At 42.0% G+C, this 24,112-nt stretch overlaps 1 pseudogene; it reads right to left on the minus strand.

Annotated features, from left to right (window-relative positions):
• Positions 1-5,108: 5,108 nt before the first annotated feature.
• On the minus strand, positions 5,109-23,482 carry LOC128566469 (kanadaptin-like; annotated as a pseudogene).
• Positions 23,483-24,112: the final 630 nt, after the last annotated feature.

Below are 24,112 nucleotides of genomic sequence, written 5' to 3' on the forward strand. Positions count from 1 at the left end.
TTTATTTAGAGATAGAGTCTCACTTTATAGCCCTTGGTAGAGTGCTGTAGCATCACAGTTCACAGCAACCTCCAACTCCTGGGCTTAGGTGATTCTCTTGCCTCAGCCTCCTAAGTAGCTGGGACTACAGGCGCCCACCACAACACCCAGCTATTTTTTTTTTTTTTTGCAGTTTGGCCGGGGCTGAGTTCGAACCCACCACCCTTGGTATATGGGTCTGGCACCCTACCCACTGAGCCACAGGCGCTGCCCTATATTAAAATTTTAAAAACAAAAAAGGTACACTGCCAAATATTTTTTAAAATTGTTAAACATTAAAAAAGGGAAAACATTATTTGGGTAGCTATGCAAGGTACAAGTAATGAAAGAAAATAAGATTGCCATCTGATGTTATTAACAGTAATATTTTATACCAAAAGAAAATAAATATATTTAAGATAATCGAGGAAAATATGTGAGCCATGGATTTTATAGCCAGTCAACTTAAAAGAAAATAATTACAATATAATGAAATATATCAGCTATGTTAAAATCATGAGCTTGTAATGATATTTCTTATAAAAAGAATTGATTTTCTTTCTTTCTTTTTTTTTTTTTGTAGAGACAGAGTCTCACTGTACCACCCTCCGGTAGAGTGCCGTGGCGTCACACGGCTCACAGCAACCTCTAACTCTTGGGCTTACGCGATTCTCTTGCCTCAGCCTTCCGAGCAGCTGGGACTACAGGCACCCGCCACAACGCCCGGCTATTTTTTTTGTTGCAGTTTGGCGGGGGCTGGGTTTGAACCCGCCACCCTCGGCATATGGGGCCGGCGCCCTACTCACTGAGCCACAGGCGCCGCCCCAAGAATTGATTTTCTTATAAAAAGAAATGGAATCAACTCTCCATTTCAAAAACTCATGTAAAGAGAAAAATTCATATATTTGTCCTTCCTTTCCTAATAATTGTACCACTGACTATCCAAATAGAAAATTAGGGGAATTTTTTGTTGTTGTTACAAAAGTATACCAATAAATAAATGACAAAAGCAATAATATAATTTGAATATTGCCATTTTGAACCTCCCTGATCTAATCATCAACAATAAATGGCTATTAACAATGCAAAAAGAGAGACAACCTAGCATTATACGGACTTTATAAAAAACATGCCACCCTCTTTTTTTTTTTGAGACAGAGTCTTACTATGTCACCCTCTATAGAGTGCCATTGCGTCACAGCTCACAGCAACCTCAAACTCTTGCGCTTTAGTGATTCTCTTGCTTCAGCCTCCTAAGTAGCTGGAACTACAGGCACCACCACAACACATGGCTATTTTGGGGGAGTGGGGGTTGTAGTAGTTGTCATTGTCTAGCAGCCCGGGCTGGGTTCGAACCCACCGGCTCTGGTGTATGTAGCTGGCACCCTAGTTGCTGAGCTACAGGCACCAAGCCAGTTCCCTCCGAAATTACATTTGACTATGATTAAACCTCTAGATACAATTATCAATTTGGCAGAAATTCTGAGGCCAGAAGAAAATGTTAACCTACACTGTGGTAATGCAGTTAGCAAAATTAAAACTGAAATAGATGAATTTTCCAGTTTCTTCAACAAATAATTGTGAAGAGTAGAGCTGGCTTAGCAGGCATGCAGCCTGGCAGTAGTGCAGGGCCCACACATAGGAGGCCTGCACTCAATGTAATGTTCCAAGGTTACTGTTTTGAAACTATTAATAGTTTTTTAACAGAGCCCATACATTATGTACCTTCTTTAGACAAAGGAAAGAAAGAAATAAAAAACCTGGAGATGCCTATAGATTAAAAAGACATAAAACACATATTTTAACACATTAACTGCTGTATGAGTTGTATTTAACTCACACCAGTTTTGAGCCAGGAGCTTTTTGAAGGTATTATTTTTTTTTTCTGTCAACCATTATGTCTTCCTCACCTCTGTTGCCCTGCTTTAGCTGACCCGCCCAAGCATGCCATATCTGCTGGACTGTGTTCTCCAATAACGATTACCATACCTTCCCATGCTTTCTGAATGCACATTTCCCTTTGAATGGTTGCCTAAGTGGCTCTTTGAACAAAATTGATACAACAGTGTAGGGGCCACATGACATTGTTGCACATTCTTAGCAGGTATGATTCAGAGGTCATCCAGAGTCCCTGTGACTCCATGCAAATAAGTAACACCTACTCAGTCCATTTTCCTTGAACTGAGGGACCTGGAAAAGCCAACACCAGCAAGCCCTCCGCAAAGAGAGACAATGGTGTGGCCCCCTCCAAGGTACTTCACTGGTTTTTATTGAAATCTCGGGCAAAAGAAAATACAGTACAGCAGCAAGCTTTAGAGAGCGTAAAAGGGCTGGGCGCTGTGGCTCACACCTGTGATCCCAGCACTTGGGCGGCCGAGGCAGGTGGATTGCTTGAGTTCACAAGTTCCAAACCAGCCTGAACCAAAGCAAGACCTCATCTCTAAAAATAGCCTGGAGTTGTGGTAGGGCTTGTAGTCCCAGCTACTCACCAGGCTGAGGCAAGAGAATCTTAAACCCAGGAGTTTGAGGTTTCTGTGAGCTATGACAGCATGGCACTCTACCAAGGGTGACAAAGTGAGACTCTGTCTCAAAAAATATTAAACATAAATAAATAAAAATGAGTAAAAGTTAAAAAACAAGTTTTCCTTTAGCTGCATAATTGAACTCCCAACACGTCCTGTTTACTGTACTTCTGTCTTGCCTTAATCTTAATCACTGTTAATATATGACTTAGGGCTGGGACGGTATGCTGTGTCTAGTGAGTATTGTTTTCAGTAGTCATGGTCAGCAGTGATTCTTGGCTTTTTTCCAGATTACTCTGTTCCTAGTGCCTAGCACTTTTAACTTTATGCTCTACCTTATAATACCAGGAACACCGAAGGTCCACTCCAGACAATTAAATACTTACATAATGACAAAAGACTTTTAGGAAACAAATCCGATTCATAAGTGGTGAGTCACATACAACTCACGTGGCATGCAGTGTAAAAATTCTAGTGCTGTGTGAGTCGCAGATAACTCACACACAGAAAATAAAGAGTAACAAAATTTTCATTAAATTAGAAAGGCTCATTTCACTTTTGAAGTTTTTATTCTATTTTCGTAATAAAATATCCTGGCCCCAAGGAAATAAATGTTTCCTACTGTGGTAGTCAATATGTTAAAACATAATAAAACTACTCATAACCCACTTTTTGTAGACATTGCTGTAATACTGAATGAATTTCAGACAGCTAAATTCCTATCTCAGTAAAGAAGAGAAAAATACCAACTGGAATCAGTCTTCAATAATGGAAGATGAAACACTTAACAGACCTCTAGTATCAATTCTTTTTTTTTTTTTTTTTTTGAGACAGTCTCAAGCTGTCACCCTAGGTAGGGTGCCGTGGGATCACAGCTCACAGCAACCTCAAACTCTTGGGCTCAAGCAAGCCTGTTGCCTCAGCCTCCTGAGTAGCTGAGACTCTAGGCACCTGCCACAACACCTGGCTAATTTTCCTACTTTTAGTAGAAAGGGAGGTCTCACTCTTGCTTAGGCTGGTCTCAAACTCCTGGCTCAAGCAATCCACCTGGCTTGGCCTCCCAAAGTGCTAGGATTACATGCCCAGCCAGGCGTTTTGGGGATTTTTTTTCCTTTTTTTTTTTCAGACAACATCTCACTCTGTCACCCTGGCTAGCTCATTACAACTTCAAACTGCTGGGTTTAAGCAATCCTCTTGCCACGGCCTCCCAAGTAGCTGGGACTACAAGGCATGTACCACCATGTCCCACTCATTTTTCTACTTTTTGTAGCAACAAGGTCTTGCTGTTGCTCAGACTGGGTTTTAATTCCTGGCCTCAAGCAATCCTCCTCCCTTGGCCTCCCAAAGGAGTAGGATTACAGATGTGAGCCACTGCATATAGCCTGATAAGAGATTAATATTTAGAGCATATAAAACTTAGTAACATCAAACAAAAAACACAATGCAAAAATGGGCAAAGGAGTTGAATAGACATCTCTTCAAAAAAGATATACAAATAGCCAATAAGCACATGAAAAGACACTGAACATCACGAGTCACCAACGAAATGAAAATCAAAACCATAATGAGATATACCACATCACACCTGTTAGGATGGCCACTATCAAAAAGTTAGAAAGTAAAGAGAGCTGGCAAGTATTTAGAGAAGGTAAGATTTCTCTAATTGTGCACCATTGGTGGAAAGGCAAAATGGTACAGATCCTGTGGAAAACAATGTGTCTGTTCCTTAAAAAATTAAAAATAAAATTACTGTGGCTCAAGTGGCTAAGGCACCAGCCACATACACCTGAGCTGTCAGGTTCGAATCCATCCTGGGCCTGCCAAACAATGATGGCTGCAACAAAAAAATAGCCAGACATTGTGGCAGGCTCCTATAATCCCAGCTACTTGGGAGGCGGAGGCAGAAGAATTGCTTGAGCCCAGAAGTTGGAGTGTGCTGTGAGTTGTAATGCCAAGACACTGCACCCAGGGTGACAGCTTGAGACTCTTTCTCTCTCTCTCTCTCTATATATATATATATACATATATATATATATTTATTTACTGTGTAATCCAGTGATTCCACTTCTATGTACCCAAAAGAACTGAAAAGAGGGTCTTGAAGAGTCATTTTTACACTCGTGTTATAGCAGCATTAGTCACGGTAGCTAAAATCTGAAAGCAACCCAAGAGTCCACCAACCAATGAATGAATAAGCAAAATGTGGTGTGTATCAAATGGGATATTACTCAGTCTTTAAGAAGGAAGTAAATTCTGACATACGCCAAAACACGGATGCACCTTAAGGATGTTATGCTAAGTAAAACAGGAGTTAGGACCCTGGTATTTTTGGAGACAGGAGTCTGCCAACCTCCTCATTTGCCAGCAATTTTTTTTTTTTTTTGTCTTCTCACTTTTATGGACTCATGTTCCTCACTTTACTCATTCCCAAAATATATGGTTCTCTTTTTACATACATACACAAATACTTTTAAATATAAATATCGAATTCAGAAGAATCAGATGGGCAAATAGATTTAGGAAGCCAAGAGTACAAGCGAAAAGCCAGTCATGAGAGTTTAAAAATGATCATCCGAATTTCTCTGACCATTCACTTTGATATATTATCCCAAATATCATGTCACAGGGTCCATAAGGTCTTCCTTTGGGATTCTGAAGCAATCGATAGCCATACTTGTCATTCAGGTGGGTTCTGTCATCTCCACTTTGGCCTTCAGGTGTGACCCATACACACCCAGTAGTCTGGGTCATCATCAGGATATTTGTAAGAAAGTGTTGTTGGAAATTTGCTTGGACCAGAAAATTTCTTTTTCTTCAATTCAGCTCTGCTTCCCTCATATTCATTCTTTGATGCTGAGAGTTCCTCAAGTGATGAAGATGTCTTGTTAATCTCTTGATAATCTTTATTCGTTCCCCCTGGCTGAGTTGAGACATGTTTTCATGGATTTGCTTTTCTTTAGAACGTGTGAGATCCACAGGAGGCTTCATTTCCTGTGTGGCTTCTGGCTCTATCTCAAGCTGTGGCCTATTGCTTCCATCCTCTGCTTTTTTGTTTACAAGCTCTTCCTTTTCTTTCTCTCTCTTTTTTTTTTTTTTTTTTTTTTTTGCAGTTTTTGGCCAGGGTTGGCATATGGGGCCGGCACTCTACTTCTTTGAGCCACAGACGCCACCTTTTCTTTCTCTTCTTCCTCTTCCTCCTCCTCTTCTACTTCAGGCTCATCCTTCATTCTCAACAGAGCTGGAGGGAGTTCTGGAGACTTGTGGGTGTAACTTGCCTACTATTCCGGTTTTTAATTTGAATTTGCTTCCTCCTTTCATGGCACCAAAGAGAGGCAATGTAAGCTTTTAAAATTTATTTTCTGCATCTGTAGTTTGACTTTCAGTCTTTTTCAGTTCTGGAATTTCTGCTGGCTAATTTTTATAAACCCTTTAAGTCTCTGTTGTTCTTTCCTTAGTTTAAATGTTCTCAGGTGAAGTTTCTTCCCAGACATACCATCTAATATACTCCCTGATTTCATTTCTGATGTGAATGCATCTAAAGAATCCTGAGATTGTGACTCTGATAGAGACTTGCTCGAGGCTTTCAGCTTCTCAGAAATTTCAGAGAGTTCCCTCTCAGCATCATTTAACTTTGCAGCCAATGATTCAAAGGTCTCTGGCTTCTAGTCAATCTTGCCAGCCTTCTTCATTTGGTTCAGATGTTTGTTCTCAACCAGGCCAGTTCAATCAAGGAATGTGTCATCATCACCATAAAAGTCTTGGCTTTCCTTTTCTAAGATACTGCTTCCTGCTGCAGTAATCCCAAAGTATCAAGGATCCAACAAGCTTCCAGTGAGCACTGGATCATTGCTTCTTTTTTCTTTCCTGAGTGAATAGCCTCAGCCACCAGCTGTTTTCCAGTTGAATCATCCACAGGTAACCTCACCCTGCAGAGCCAAGTACTACATCCTTGTTCATCAGATTCATAATCTAATTCTTCTCCTTCTTGGTCAAAAAAAACTTTGGAGAGCCTTTTTTGGATCCTTTATATAAAAGACATCCCTTTCTTGCTGAAACTAAGACAATGGGTCTCATCAGTCTCATCCTCTACAGCAGCTTCTCCCATTCCCCAGGTGCAACCCATCTCATCATCTTGGCTACAAGTACTTCCCTTCACTAGTATCCATTTCCTCCTCTTTATCTGAGTCTTTCCCTCTAGCATCTTCTTCTCCAACAGCATTTATTGCTGTTTGCACAATTTCTTCAACTGCATTCCAACTCAGATTCTGCCTCGCAGTCATCCTCTGGTTCCTTATGAACCAAGCAAAAAAGTTCTTTCAGACTTCAGGATTGTGAAGGCTACTTTCAGAAATATGGCAATGTGTAGAGAGGTCTGGAGATGAGAGAGGCCAGATTGATTCCTCCACTTCTGTAATCACTGTCTGGGAGAATTCATTTTCTCAACAAAAGCTTAAGCAGCTTAGGAATACAGCCCAATGAGCTCTTGAGATTTCAATTCTAGGTTTTTCTACTTACCTGCAGGATAAAGACAGGGTGCTGCCTCCAAAGTGAAGAACATGTCCGATGTGGACCCAACAATAGGTGCAAGAGGCTGAAGCAAGAGAATCACCTTGAGGAGTCCAGGAGTTGGAGGTTGCTGTGAGCAGTGATGCCACAGCACTCTACCAAGGGTAATAAAGTAAGACTCTGTCTCTAAAAAATAAAAATAAAAATAACTCTTATTTTCCTTTAGTCTTTCCTTATATGTATGTTATCTTCTTTTCCACAATTCTCTTTGCTCAATCTGGTATTACTTTTTGCTACTTCTCTGGGTCTTCATTTCTTATGCAGACTCGTACATAGAAAATACTTGCTTTCTCCTTCCTGTTAATCTGTTTTGTTAATTTAATTTTCAGGTCCAACCAAAACCCTAAAAGACTAAATTTTTTTCCTTCCCTACAACTGTGTCTTTGGGGATACTGTCGAGGCTTCTTCCATGCAGGATAAAGACAGGGTGCTGCCTCCAAAGTGAAGAACATGTCCGATGTGGACCCAACAATAGGTGCGAGAGGCTGAAGCAAGAGAATCACCTTGAGGAGTCCAGGAGTTGGAGGAGGTGTGTACCTCTTCAGTGGTACTTGCATCATGTGTAGCTGAGTGGGGTGTCCTTCCTAGCATTCCAGCCTGTTAGGGGCCTAAACCCTTTTCATTCCTCACCTCCAAGAGCAAAAGGCCCTGCCTCAAGAGTTCCACTGGAAAGACCCTAGCTGCTTCAGCAACCTGTGGAATCTTCTTCCTCCAATGCCAAATACAAACCTAGCCCCAAACCATCTCAGTGCTGTTACCATCTTTGCCCAGGCGGGTCTTGGTTCCCTTTCATTAAACTTGGTCTAAACCTTTCCTGGTTTCTTCTCTGGGTACACCATCAAACCCCTGTCAGAGCCCACTATCATTTGGGACAATGGCAAGGATGACTATCAGAAAACTCCTATCCAGAAACAGCTTTACACTCACAGAAGATCTCTGCTACTTTGGAGGATAGCAGGGAACTGGAATGAGACCAAAATTCTCTTTTTTATTAGCTATTAGGGTCAGCTTTTATCAACTTCTTGGATACATTTTCTTTTCCCTTAATAGAAAGACACCCTTCAATTTATGGCAGAAGCCAATGGGACCATTACTTTAGACATTTATTTAACATACAAGTTTTCAAGACATCCAAGTGAACATCAATAGAGAACAATGAATAGACACATGTTTATACTTAGTCTCGGAATGCATTCAGACAGATGCAAATGCTCACAGTTACACAAGTTATTCAGATACTCCTTTCACCTGGGGCTTCCCCAGATCCCTCATAGTTGAGTCTTGTGTGTCACTGGGCATTAGACCTCACAACATACTTTCTTTCTTCACCTCGGCTACTTGCCATTGGTCTGAGTGGCTAGTTGCTGTTTAACACTTGGGACTTGGACTTTCTCCTTACTGAGAAAGCTCCTGATTTTGCTGTCACAGGATCCCTTTCCTAAAGCACAAAATGGATTCTGTGTGGCCTGGATGCTGCATGTAGGTGGTGAGCCTGATCTTGTAACCTCCTCCTCATCTATACCATGTTCAATAGACTCATGAAACATTATTGCCAGAGTAACTTGGCAATAAGTTCAACTCCAATAAGGAACTAAGGCCCAGAGAGAGGCTATACTTTATCAAACACTGTTCATTAAGTGGTAGTGATGAGACTAAAACTTGTCTCTTGGCAGAGGCAAGATGGCTGACTGGAGCCAGCTTTCCAGAGAGACTCCTGTCCAGAAGGAGAGTTAAAGGACAGAAGTTCAGCAAGTAAGCTGATGTTTTGAAGCTGAGCCAAGAGAGAAGGTTGAAGAATGCACATTAACCCTGCTGAGGTGAGCTGTGACCCCAAGGATACAAACAATAGGTACAAAATCCATCACCAAGCAGACAGAAGTCCCCTCTCCCACGAGAACAGCTCACATTATACTTTCTACAAACAAACAAGCATAGTTCAAACATCCTCCCATTTTATCTATGCTTTCTACAAACAAGCAAGCAGAATTCAAACATCCTCCCATTTTATCCCACGGGAGAGACCCTCTAAAAACTGGACTTCCTTTCCCTACTAGGGTGCCATGGCACTCTCCTGCCAGGCATAAAACTGTATAAAACTGTATATATTCTCTACCTGTAATTCAGAACTCCCAGCACTCCCCTCCACTCCCACCCCGAGTGTCCTGTCCCCCATGGAGCCTGTCCCCCATGGAGTCCAGATTCTTGGGTATTTTCTCAAGAGGCGTGGATAGGATGTGAGCTGTTGCAGGTCTGTGCTGATTCTGCGGTACAGGGATAAGGAGAAAACAGTGGACTGAAGGAAAGGTACAGGGAAAGGGAGAGGCGGTGCCCCCCAAACCCCTCCAGCACAGAGCAGCAGCAGCAGCAGCAGCAGGAAAAATAGGGGGATATTTTGGAAGGATACTCCCTGTCTCTCTGGGCAACCAGAGGAAGCCAGGCATCTTCTCCAGTGGCAGACACTGGTGGAATGGATCTGGGATGGTAACACAGGCCCCGTGAGCAAAGGGCATGCCTGATGCGGTACCTACCTAGGCGGAGCACGGAGGGACAGAGAATTGAAGATGCATGTACAGAGACAGCATACTCCCAGGGCGGGGCTGCACCAGGACTGCTTTAGTGAGCGTAAGAAACATCCAGCCCTCAGGGGATCATAGCTGAGACAAAGGCAGGCAGGCCCAGCCAGGCTGGAACTCTGAGCCGAGTGTGAGTTCTAACCACACCCGCCCCAACACAGACTGCAGGGGAGATAAAAACACCAGCTCTGGGCAGCAGCACAGATGGGGGCTGAGTCACAGTTTCTGTGAACTCAAACAGCGCCTGGTCTGCAGGGGAATACAGCCAGGAAAGAATCACAAATTCTGTACAATATAAGTGTCAGCAACATCAATCAGGGGCAGGGCTGGAATTGAGTGAACCGCTCCAGCTTCCATTAACCACCTGAGGTTGTCAGGCCTCAGCTTCCCCTGCTGGATAGTGGCAGAGTGCAGAGGCCTGGCAGAGGAGACATAAGATCTCTCTGTGACTCAGACAGGCTCAACCCACTGGAGCATCTGCTCATTGGAGGGAACTGGGTCATAGCCCTGTGGGGTTACCAGTGACTGGGTGTGACAGAGGTGCAAGGTGAGGAAAGGAGTCATCAAACTTCTCAGACTAATTCATTTGCTGTTGGTGGGGTGGGGGGTCCTTCTGACTCCATGGAGCACCAGAGTGAGTCACACTCAAGCTGCCAGTAGACCTCTGCTATTAAGTAGCTGGAGACCTTTTGAACTCCCTCTCTTGAGATCGGGTGCTGACTGGAACAATTGATTTGGATCTCTCAGACTGGACTAATTACCCAAGGACTATCCAAACTGGTACCCTGGGTGTGTAGTTGTGGGCAGGTTTGATTTGCCTTTTCCAGTTGCTGCCCGTCGGGGTTGGGGTGACTTAATTTCTGGTATTTCTCCACAGCTGAGACTTCAACCCAGAGTAAATAATTTACTAGGGTAGGACAGAGACCAGCTGAAAACAAGACAGAGCCACTTAGCCCCACCACACCAAGTAACTCCCCAGTGTCTCAGGCCATAGCACTGTACGGGTCCTTTGCAAACCTGTAGGTACAGACACCAGTCACAGCTCTTGGGAAAAGGGCTGGTTAATCACTACTCCAGGAGCCCCCCAACCCAACTTCATCTTATCTGCTCATCTAGCCAAATGGTATAAAATAATCATGGTGCAGAATCGGCAGAAAACTCTGGTAACATACATAACCAGAGTAGATCAACTCCCCCAAGGAAAGAAATGCTGGACACAACTGAAGATCCCATTCATAGACAAATGACTGAGATGTCAGAAATTGAATTCAGAGTTTGGATTGCAAATAAGATTAATAGAATGGAGGTAAAGTTGGAATTAGAAATTCAAGGAGCAATTCAAAAGTTGTCTCAAGAATTCAATGAATTCAAAGACAAAATTACCAAAGATTTTGACACATTAAGACAAGAATTTGCAACCCTCAAAGATCTGAGAAATACAGTAGAATCCCTCAGTTACAGAATGGAGCAAGCGGAAGAAAGGATTTCTGACATTGAAGACAAAGCTTTTGAATGCTCCCAAGAGCTCTCCATTTCTCTTCCCATTCCTAGAGGAAGAGAAATGGAGAGCAAAAATGGATCATTCTCTCAGAGAGCTCTGGGATAATTCGAATAAACTAATACTCGCTTCATAGGAATTCCTGAAGGTGACAAAGTTGCTTCACAAAGCACAGAGGCCCTTCTTTATGACATTATGAAAGAGAACTTTCCAGACATGCCAAGAGATTCTGAAATTCAGATAGCAGTTTCAGAACCCCAGCATGACTCAACCCAAATAAGACAACCCCCAGACACATCATAATTACCTTCACTAAAGTTAATAAGAAGGAGAAAATTCTGAAAGCGGCCACATATAAGAAAACCATAACCTACAAGGGGAAGAATATTAGAATGACTACAGATCTCTCTGTTAAAACCTGGTTATCAAATTTAATCTCCTAAAACAAAATAATTTTCAACCCAGGATCCTGTATCCATTGAAACTGAATTTCATTTATCATGAAGAAAATAAATACTTTAATGACATTCACATGTTGAAATTTGCCATAACTAAACCAGCTCTCCAGGATATTCTCAACATATCCTCCATAATGACCAATGCAATCCTCCACCACAAAAGTAAACTCACTCAGAAAATTTTGATCAAACTCCAACTTCCAAAGTGACAAAAGGATTAAAAATGTTCACTGGATTTTTGAAAAACTGGATACCCAAAATTCTACCAGGCTTATCAATATTCTCAATTAATGTGAATGGCTTAAATTGTCCTCTAAAGAGGCACGGGTTGGCTGACTGGATACAAAACCTCAGGCCAGATATCTGCTGAATACAAGAATCTCATCTTACCTTAAAAGATAAATATAGACTCAGGGAGAAGGGATGGTCATCTATATTTCAGGCAAATGGAAATCAGTAAAAAGCAGGTGTTGTGATTTTATTTGAGATACAATAGGCTTTAAACCAACAAAAGTTAGCAAAGATGAGGACAGTCACTTCATATTTGTTGAGGGTAATACTCAATATGTTGAGATTTCAATTATTAACATTCATGTACCCAAACAGTATGTGCCTCAATTTATAAGAGAGACTCTAACAGACATGAGCAACTTGATTTCCTCCAGCTCCATAATAGTCAGAGATTTTAACACTCCTTTGGCAGTGTTGGATAGATCCTCCAATAAGAAGCTAAGCAAAGAAGTTTTAGATTTAAATTTAACAATTCAACATTTGGATTTAACAGACATCTACAGAACATTTCATCCTAACAAAACTGAATATACATACTTCTCATCAGCCCACGGAACATACTCCAAAATCGATCACATCTTAGGTCACAAGTCTAACCTCAGCAAATTTAAAAGAATAGAAATATTCCTTGCATCTTCTTGGACCATTATGGAATAAAAGTTGAACTCAGTAACGACAGGAACCTGCATATTCATACAAAAACATGGAAGCTAAATAACCTTATGCTAAATGATAGCTGGGTCATAGACGAGATTAAGAAGGAAATTACCAGGGCGGAGACAAGAGGGCTGACTGAAGCCAGCTTTCCACAGAGGCTCCCATCCAGAAGGAGAGTTAAAGAACAGAAATTTAGCAAGTAACCTGGTGGATTAGAGCTGTGCCAGGAGAGAAGGTTGAAGAATGCACATTAACCCTACTGAGGGAAGCTGTGACCCCAAGGATACAAATAAAAGGTACAAAATCCATCACCAAGTAGAGGGAGTCTCCTCCCCCATGAGAACGGCTTGGAGTACCCCATAAACAAATGAGCAGAGTTCAAAAGTCCTCCCATTATACTCCACAGGAGACAACCTCTAAAAACTGGACCTATTTCCCCTACTAGGGTGCCATGGTGCTCTCCTCCCAGGCATAAAACTGTGTAAAACTGTATATATTCTCTACCTGAAATTCTGAGCTCCCAGCATTCTCCTCCACTCTCACTCTGAGGTCTGGAGGCCTGTCCCCCAGGAGTCCAGATTCTTGCGTGATTTCTCGAAGAGTGCGGACAGGGCCTAGACTGCAGCTGGTCAGTGCTGATTCTGCAGCACAGGAGGGAGGATAGGATGGTTGGCTGAGAGGGAACCACGCCGGAGCATTGGTGCCCCAAGACACAGAGCAGCAGCCATTTTTGGAAACAATAGGGCTCACCCCTGGATATTCTGGAGTCACACCCCCTGTCTCTCTGGGCAACCAGAGAAATTATTGCTCTGCTCAAGTGGCAACCACCAGCAGAACAAATCTGGGACGGAAAAGCAGTCCCTGTGAGTAAAGGGTTTGCCTGAGGCAGTACTGGCCTGGGTGGAGTGCGGGGACTAGTAAACACATGCACAGTGCCAGCTCCCAAGGCAGGGCTGACACAGAGGACTGCGTTACTGAGCCTAAGATGCACCCAACCCTCAGGGGATCATCAGCCTGGACAAAGGAGGGCAGGAGGCTAGAACTGACAGCTAACCATGCTGTGAATACAAACCTGCAGCAGCAAAGATAGGGCCTGAGGCTCAGGTTCTGTGAACTCAACACAGCTTCTCTTCTGCAGGGAAATTTAGCTGGGACAAAAACAAATTCCACAAAGTTGTTCTGTTCTGTCAGTAACATCAATCAGGGACGGAGCTAGAACTGAGTGAACACCCCAAGCCTCCATCAAGTGCCTGCCCAAGGTTGTCAGGCCTCACCTCCCCCTGCCAGACAGAGCAGGGAGCAGTGACCTGGCTGAGGAGACATAGATTTCCTTGTGATTCAGGCAGGTGCAAACCCCTGGACTATCTGCTCATTGGAGGCAACTGGGTCACAACCCTGCGGGGTTATCAGTGACTGGGTCTGACAGAGGTACAAGGTGGAGAAGGAGTCATAAACCTTCCCAGACTAATCTATTTGCTGGGTGGGTCCTCCGGACCTCACAGAGCACCAGAGCAAGTCATATTTGAGTTGTCAGCAGACCCCTGCAATCTAGTTGCCAGAGACCTTTTAAACTCTTCCTCCTGAGACAGGTGCTGACTGAGACAATTGATTTGGACCTTTTGAACTGAGCCAATCAACTGAGGACTGTCCAAGTAGTTCCCTGGGTATGTGGTTGTAGGAAGATTTCATTTTCCTTTTCCAATGGTTGCCTGGGGGGGGGCCAGGTGACTTAATTGCTGGTATTTCTCCACAGCTGAGACTTCAACCCAGAGTAACTGTTTCACTAGAGTCAGAAAGAGACCAGCCGAAAACAAGACAGAGCCACTTAGCCCCACCACACCAAACAGGTCCCTAGTTTCTCAGGTCGTAGCACTATACTGGTCCTTGGCAAAGCTCCAGGGGAAAAGTCAAATGGTGTAAAATAATCATGGGCCGGAATCAGCAGAAAAACTCTGATAACATGAATAACCAGAGTAGATCAACCTCCCCCAAGGAAAGATATGGCAGATGTAACTGAAGATCCAATTCATAAACAGATGGCTGAGATGTCAGAAATCAAATTAAGAATTTGGATTGCAAACAAGATTAATAGAATGGAGGAAAATTTGGAATTAGAAATTCAAGGAGAAATTCAAAAGTTATCTCAAGAATTCAACGAATTTAAAGACAAAACCACCAAAAATTTTGAACATGGAAGCAAGAATTTCCAGCCCTCAAATATCTGAAAAATACAGTAGATTCCCTCAGTAACAGAGTGGAGCAAGCAGAAGAAAGGATTTCTGACACTGAAGGAAAAGCTTTTGAATGCTCCCAAACTCTGAAAGAGGAAGAGAAATGGAGAGTAAAAACAGATCTTTCTCTCAGAGAGCTCTGGGATAATTCAAAGAAGGCTAATATCCACTTCATTGGAATTCCTGAAAGCAATGAAGTGGCTTCGCAAGGCACAGAGGCCCTTCTCCATGAAATTATGAAAGAGAATTTTCCAAACATGCCAAGAGATTCTGAAATTCAGATAGCAGACAGTTTCAGAACCCCAGCATGACTCAACCAGAATAACAAATCCCCACATCATGATTTACTTCACTAAAGTTAATAAGAAAGAGAAAATTCTGGAATCCAGTTCCATCCAATTCTCCCAGCGCCCCCGCCGCAGGTCTCAGCAGCTCAGGCAGCAGGAGCAGCAGCAGCCAGGCAGTGCAGCTTCGTGAAGGCTCTCTGCACGCCGCGGCCTGCAGGCACCCAGCACTCGCCCTGCCTGCCACCCAGATGCTGAAGAGGAAGGTCAGCTCTGCTGAAGGAGTGGGGAAGGAAGAGCCCAAGAAGAGGTCAGCACAGTTGTCAGCTAAACCTGCTCCTGTGAAAGTGGAAACGAAGCCCAAAAAGGCAGCAGCAAGGGATAAATCTTCAGACGAAAAAGTGCAACCGAAAGGGAAAAGAGGAGCAAAGGGAAAGCAGGCTGAAGTGGCTAACCAAGAAACTAAAGAAGATTTACCAGGAGAAAATGGAGAAAATAAACTGAGGAGAATCCAGCCGCTGACGAAGCAGGAGAGAAAGAAGTCAAGTCTGATTAATATCATATACCATGTCTTATCAGGGGTCCCTGTCTCCCTTCTTGTACAATCCAGAGGAATATTTTTATCAACTATTTTGTAAATACAAGTTTTTAAGTAGCTCTAGAAACATTTTTAAGAAGGAGGGAATCCCACCTCATCCCATTTTTTAAGTGTAAATTGCTTTTTTTTAAGACGAGAAATCATTTGCTGGTTGTTTATTTTTTGGTACCATCAGAAAATAGTGTGGGATGTTGAATTAATGGGAGGCTTTGACTATCTTGGGTATGAGCTTAACATTCCATAGATGGGGGTTAGTTTTTATATCCTGTAATACAAAGCATACTAAATGGCAGTATGGAGTTCCAGTCTTGCATTTGAAGTGTGAACATTTTAAATTACTTCTAGTCCCATGTTGTTTTGTACTAGAATTGTACTCCCATGATCATGACTCTCTGTATCAGAACTGTGTACACCCCTTAACATCTTTGGTTGTGGTACTCCTGTTTTCCTAATAACTTTGTTGCTGTGCTGTGTAGGACTGAAAATCTGAGCATGTAGCATATGGTAATGAAGTGTGAATTGGTGGGACTTACCTAACAGCTTATCAGCATTTGAAGATACTGGTACTTGGTATCCTCTTAAGGAAAATTTGCCTCCAAATTTTAATCTGGAAAGTCACTGGAATAAAAGTTTTAAAAAATATTACAATAAATGACTTTTTAGATTTTGGGTACACACGTTAAGAATTGTGTATACAAATTGAAATGTCTATACTGATGCTCAACACAACCAATAAAATCTCAACTACAAAAAAAAAAGAGAGAGAGAGAAAATTCTGAAAGCAGCCAGACGTAAGAAAACCATTATGTACAAAGGGAAGAATATTAGAATGACTGCAGATCTCTCTGCTGAAATTTTCAAGCCAGAAGAGGGTGGTCATCGACTTTTAATCTTCTAAAACAAAATAACTTTCAACCCCAGATCCCATATCCAGCTAAACTCAGTTTCATTTATGATGGAGAAGTTAAATACTTTAATGACATTCACATGTTGAAGAAATTTGCCATAACCAAACCAGCTCTTCAGAATATTCTCAGACCTATCCTCCATAATGACCAGCACAATCCTCTACCAAAAAAGTAAACTCACTCAGAAACTTTTGATCAAACTCCAACTTCCACAGCGGTGAAAGGATTAAAAATGTCCAGTGGACTTTTGAAAAACTCGATACCCAAAATTTTACAAGACTTATCAATATTCTCTATTAATGTGAACGGCTTAAACTGTCCTCTAAAGAGGCACAGGTTGGCTGACTGGATACAAAAACTCAGGCCAGATATGTGCTGCATACAAGAATCACATCTTATCTTAAAAGATAAATATAGACTCAGGGTGAAAGGATGGTCGTCCATATTTCAGGCAAATGGTAATCAGAAAAAAGCAGGTGTTGCAATTCTATTTGCAGATACAATAGGCTTTAAACCAACAAAAGCAAGGAAGGATAAGAATGGTCACTTCATATTTGTTAAGGGTAATACTCAATATGATGAAAATTCAATTATTAATATTTATGCACCCAACCAGAACGCACCTCAGTTTATAAGAAACACTCTAACAGACATGTGCAACTTGATTTCCTCCAGCTCCATAATAGTCAGAGATTTAATACTCCTTTGGTAGTGGTGGATAAATCTTCCAAGAAGAAGCAGAACAAAGAAATTTTAGATTTAAACCTAACCATCCAACATTTGAATTTAGCAGACATCTACAGAACATTTCATCCCAACAAAACTGAATACACATACTTCTCATCAGCCCACAGAACATACTCCAGAAATCGATCACATCTTAGGTCACAAGTCTAACCTCAGTAAATTTAAAGGAATAGAAATTATTCCTTGCATCTTCTCAGACCACCATGGAATAAAAGTTGAACTCAGTAACAATAGGAATCCGCATCCTCATACAAAAACATGGAAGTTAAATAACCTTATGCTTAATGATAGCTGAGTCATAGATGAGATTAAGAAGGAAATTGCCAAATCTTTGGAACAAAATGACAATGAAGACACCAATGATCAGAACCTCTGGGATACTGCAAAGGCAGTCCTAACAGGGAAATTTATAGCACTGCAAGCCTTCCTCAAGAGAATGGAAAGAGAGGAAGTTAAACAACTTAACGGAACATCTTAAGCCACTGGAAAAGGAAGAACATTCCAACCCAAAACCCAGTAGAAGAAAAGAAATAACCAAAATTAGAGCAGAATAAAATGAAATTGAAAACAGAAGAATTACACAACAGATCAATAAATCAAAAAGTTGGTTTTTTGAAAAGGTCAATAAAATAGATAAACCTTTGGCTAACCTAACCAGGAAAAAAGGGTAAATTCTCTAATTTCATCAATCAGAAACGTTAATGACAAAATAACAGCAGACTCCTCAGAAATTCAAAAAAAATCCTAGGGCGGTGCCTGTGGCTCAGTTGGTAAGGCGCCAGCCCCATATACGGAGGGTGGCGGGTTCAAGCCCAGCCTGGCTGAACTGCAACCAAAAAATAGCTGGGCGTTGTGGCGGGTGCCTGTAGTCCCAGCTACTCGGGAGGCTGAGGCAAGAGAATCGCTTAAGCCCAGGAGTTGGAGGTTGCTGTTAGCTGTGTGATGCCATGGCACCCTACTGTGGGCCATAAAGTGAGACTCTGTCTCCACAAAAAAAAAAAAGAAATTCAAAAAAATCCTTAATGAATATTACAAGAAACTCTATTCTCAGAAATATGAAAATGTGAAGGAAATTGACCAATACTTGGTCACCTTCCAAGACTTAGCCAGAATCAAGTGGAAATGTTGAATGGGCCTATATCAAGTTCTGAAATAGCATCAACCATACAAAATCTCCCTAAAAAGAAATGCCTGGCACCAGATGGCTTCACATCAGAATTCTACCAAACCTTTAAAGAGGAACTAGCACCTGTATTACTCAACCTTTTCCAAAACATAGAAAAAGAAGGACTACTACCCAACACATTATATGAAGCAAACATCACCTTGATCCCCAAACCAGGAAAAGACCCAACAAGAAAATAAAATTATAGACCAATATCACTAATGAATATAGATGCAAGATCCTAACAAACAGAATCCGGCAACACGTCAAACAATATACATCATGACCAAGTGGGTTTTATCCCAGGGTCTCAAGGCTGGTTCAATACATGTAAATCTATAAATATAATTCAGCACATAAACAAATTAAAAAACAAAGACCATATGATTCTCTCAATCGATGCAGAAAAAGCATTTGATGATATCCAGCATCCATTTATGATCAGAACACTTAAGAAAATTAGTATAGAAGAGACATTTCTTTTTTTTTTTTTCAGTTTTTGGCAGGGGCTGGGTTTTAACCCACCACCTCCAGCATATTGGGCCGGCGCCCTACTTATTTGAGCCCCAGGCACCACCCAGAAGGGACATTTCTTAAACTGATAGAGGCCATCTATGGCAAACCCACAGCCAATATTGTATTGAAATCATTTCCCCTCAGATCAAGAACCAGGCAAGGTTGCCCATTGTCTCCATTGCTCTTTAACATTGTAATCAAAGTCTTAGCCATCGCAATTAGGGAAGAAAAGGCGATCAAGAGTATCCACATAGGGTCAGAAGAGATCAAACTTTCACTCTTCGCAGAAGGTATGATCATATATCTGGAAAACAGTAGGGCTTCTACTACAAAACTTTTAGAAGTGATCAAGGAATATAGCAAGGTCTCAGGCTACAAAATCGACACCCATAAATCTGTAGCCTTTATATATACCAACAATAACCAAGCCGAACAAACAGTCAAGGACTCTATTCCTTTCACAGTAGTGCCAAAGAAGATGAAATATTTGGGAGTATACCTAACTGGCTGGTGACCTGTAAAAGACTGAAACTGGACCCACACCTCTGACCATTAACTAAGATAGACTCTCACTGGATTAAAGATTTAAACCTAAGACATAAAATGATAAAAATACTAGAAGAGAGTGCAGGGAAAACTCTTGAAGAAATTGGCCCAGGCGACTATTTTATGAGGAGGACTCCCCGGGCAATTGAAGCAGCATCAAAAATACACTACTGGGACCTGATCAAACTAAAAAGCTTCTGCACAGCCAAGAACACAGTATGTAAAGCAAGCAAATAGCCCTCAGAATGGGAAAAGATATTTGCAGGTTGTGTCTCCAACAAAGGTTTAATAACCAGGATCCACAGAGAACTCAAATGTATTAGCAAGAAAAGAACAAGTGATCTCATCTCAGTGTGGGCAAGGGACTTGAAGAGACACATGAAAAAAATGCTCATCATCCTTAATTATCAGAGAAATGCAAATCAAAACTACTTTGAGATATCATCTAACTCCAGTAAGATTAGCCCAAATCACAAAATCCCCAAACCAGAGATATTGGCGTGGATGTGGAGAAAAGGGAACACTTCTACATTGCTGGTGGGAATGCAAACTAATACGTTCCTTTTGAAAAGATGTTTGGAGAACACTTAGAGACCTAAAAGTAGACCTGGCATTTGATCCTACAATTCCTCTACTAGGTATATATTCAGAAGACCAAAAATCACGTTATAACAAAGATATATGTACCAGAATGTTTATTGCAGCCCAATTCATAATTGCTAAGTCATGGAAGAAACCCAAGTGCCCTTTACTCCACAAGTGGATTAATAAATTGTGGTATATGTACATCATGTACACAATATTATGCAACCTTAAAGAAAGATGGAGACTTTACCTCTTACATGTTTACACGGATGGAGGTGGAACATATTCTTCTTAGCAAAGTATCTCAAGAATGGAAGAAAAAGCATCCAATATACTCAGTCTTACTATGAAACCAATTTATAACTATAACCCAATTATAGCCCAAGAAGATGGGGAACGGGGAGAGGGAGGGGAGGGGAGGGGTGAGGATGGGTGGAGGGAGAGTAATTGGGGGGACCACACCTATGGTGCATCTTACACCAATTTAGTAGGTGTAGAATATAAGTGTCTTAACACATAAGTAAGAAAATGCCATGAAGGCTATGTTAGCCAGTTTGATGAAAACATTTCAAATTGTATATAAAACCAGCACATTGTACCCCATGATTGCATTAATGTACACAGCTATGATTTAATTTTTAAAAAAAAACTTGTCTCTTTTGTCTTCTGGTCTAATATTTTTCTACCATGCAGGCTGCCTTGAGCTGTTTATATGTGAAGTTTTCTTCTTTAAAAATGCCAAGGTTTCAGGTGGCACCTGTGGCTCAAAGGAGTAGGGTGCCAGCCCCATATACTGGAGGTGGTGGGTTCAAACCCGGTCCTGGCCAAAAAGTGCAAAAAAAAAAAAAAATGCGAAGGTTTCTTTGCAGAGGAATTAGTAAGGTTGAATGTGTAATATCATCAGGGTAAGAATTGGAGGTATTTGTGGAAGTAATAAAGCAAGCCTAGGAAATACAAACCTACTTTCTAAAATGCCTTGGATAAGTGAAATGCTAGAGACTAAAATGTCTGTTTATTCTACTTTTCAAAAAATAGGAATTGACATATTTTCCAAAAATATAAGAAAAATTAATTAAATATAGGTTATGGTAGTTGGTTGAGGTGGGCTGTAGGTTTTATTGAGCTTTCCAGCAGCCAGAACAAAGAGGGTTCTAACTTACACAAATCACAGCGTTCGTAAGATAAAAACTTTTTTATGTTTTGCTTAGGATCAGAGCTTTTCTTGGTACTGAGATAATAAGATCTAGGAAAAAAACCTTTTTTTTTGAGACAGAGTCTCAGGCTGTAGCCCTGGGTAGAGTGCCATGGTGCCACAGCTCACAGCAACCTCCAACTCTTGGGCTCGAGCAATTCTCCTGCCTCAGCCTCCCTAGTAGCTGGGACTGCAGGCGCCTGCCACAATGCCCGGCTATCTTTTGGTTGCAGTTGTCATTGTTGTTTGGCAGGCCTGGGCTGGATTTGAACCTGCCAGCTCTGGTGTATGTGGCTGACACCCTAGCCACTTTAGCTACAGGCGCCAAGCCAGGAAAAAACCTTTTATATGGATCTTCACAAAAGTAATGTGTGACACACACACACAAAAAAAACATTAATCAGAATGTGATTATTCATTTTAACTTACATGTCTCAGGCTGAAAAGATAAAGATATAAGGGTGCACTTTTCTTTGCTCTCTCTCTTTCCTCACTCCTCCTTGGTATTGTCCTGCAACATCCCCCACACACACACCAATAAAGACCTTTCATACAAGCCTTGGTGGTCTATGAGATCTCTGCGGAGTGCATTCCCCCCTTTCTTTTTTTTTTCTTTTTTTTTTAACAGGGTAGTCAAATTTATTTCAAAACAAAAGCTCTGTTGGGCTGCATCAAATGCAGAAAGAAAAGGAATTCTTAGGGGCGTGGTTAAATTACCAGTGTGCATAACAGTGAGGTATGCCTCAAATAAGCCTTTTAAACTTTATAAGTGCATTCCCCCCTTTCATCTGGTGTCAGAAGTAGGATGAAATCAGGGAACGCTCCCAAAGGTAGCTAATACCCCTTCCATGGGGTTTTTAGCTCCTGGGAGCTCCCTATCCCCTTCCTGCACACCCGGTGCTCACCGCAGCATTGGCTTGTGTCCATCCACCAAGGCACTCTAACCAGCATTCAACTCCAATACCATCTAGACTTGGTAAGTACCCCTTTGGGAGTGAGTTTTCCCTAATCGTGAGCTGGGTTGCTTACATTCCTGGTGATTCACCCATTTCTCGAGGCTTGAGTTCCCTATTCCCCTTGACTTTGCCTGGCTTAGCGCAGAGCTTCCACGCCTTCACAAGAAAATTCCTGGCGCCAGGTCTCAATCTCTCCATGGCCTCAAGGGCCTGACACTGCTCTAGTGTATGGTGACAACCGGCCTAGACTGTGTTCTCCTTTTCTCCGCCAGCAACAAAGTAACAAAGATGTTAGTTCTTTGTCCTGGTCCTGGAGTGACTCTACTCACGCTTTATTTCTGCAAGAATTGCCATGGGTGCAGGCCAGTCCATCCCACCTAACTCCCCCTTGGGGTGCTTATTGGGCCACCTAGTGGAATTAGGATTAGATTTAAAGCCAAAAAAATTAATTAAACTCTGTACCAGGTTTGGCCACTTTACAAACTAGACAACCAAGGTATCTGGCCAAGTTATGGGTCATTTGATTTTTCTTTAATTCGAGACTTATATTAACTACTGTGAGCACCTTGGCAAATGGAGCTAGGTCCCCTACGTTCAGTGCTTCTCATATCTTAGAACCAAGCCTAATTTATGTTTGGATAATTCCAAGATTCTAGTAGCAAAGGGCTCTTCTACTCTCTATCTCCCTGAACCAAACCTATTTGATCCAGCAGATGAACCTCCACCACACCAGCGCGGTCCCCAAACTGGAGTAATTCCTGCTCCTGCTGCCACATTTGGCTCCTCCCTCAACCACACACTTACCTCCACCTTCTGTCCCTCCTACTTCCCCGTCAACCAATCTGAGCTCGTCTCCTAACTCCTCCCCTCCAACCAGCCCTCAGAGTTCTTCCAGGTCTTCCCTCAGTCCACCTCCAGCTGCTCCAAGAAACTCTTCTGGACCTCTTTATCCCTAGCTCCCTCCAGCTCCTCCATATCATGGTCCTACAGTGCCACCGTGTGACAATATACACAAATTACAAACTAATTCTACCCACTACTCATCCAGTCCCCTCACCAGATCCCACTCCCATCACCTCCAGAATTAGAGGGACCTTCAGCTCCCTCTCACCTCCTGGCTCCGCTCCACGAGGTAGCTGGAGTAGATGGCGTGGTCTCCGTCTACATCCATTTTCATATGACTGAACTCACACACCTTAAGGTTAGACTAGATTCCTTCACTTCTAATCCTTCTCATTTTATTCAAGAATTTCAATTTATTACTATGTCCTATCGACTTACCTGGCACGGTGTTTTTGTTATTCTAGCCAATACCCTAACCTCTGACGAGCGCAAACGAGTGTGGGAGAGGGCTTATATAACTACTTATATAACTACTGTGCTGAAAGAGGCAGCAGATCAATTTTATATGTCAAACAATGAGCATCCTACAGGTGACACCGTGGTCCCTAACTCCCAGCCAAAGTGGAATTATAATGATAATGCTGGGAGAAAAAGTAGGGACATTTTTATTACCTGCATTCTTTGCAGACTTAGCGCTTCCACCAAAAAGGCTATCAATTATGATAAATTACGGGAAGTCATACAAGATAAGTCTGAAAATCCTTCAGCTTTCCTCCAACGCCTTACTGAGGCTTTTATTAAGTATACTAACTTAGATCCTGAAACAATAGATGAGAAAAATGTTCTCATGACTTATTTCTTTAACCAAAGTTACCCTGACATCAAACTTAAGCTAAAGCTCTTGGAGCACGGACCCTTAACAACCCAGGCTGTGATCTTAGACACAGCCTTTAAGGTT

The sequence above is a fragment of the Nycticebus coucang genome, chromosome 15 (genome assembly GCF_027406575.1).
Source record: "Nycticebus coucang isolate mNycCou1 chromosome 15, mNycCou1.pri, whole genome shotgun sequence".
Taxonomy (NCBI): domain Eukaryota; kingdom Metazoa; phylum Chordata; class Mammalia; order Primates; family Lorisidae; genus Nycticebus; species Nycticebus coucang.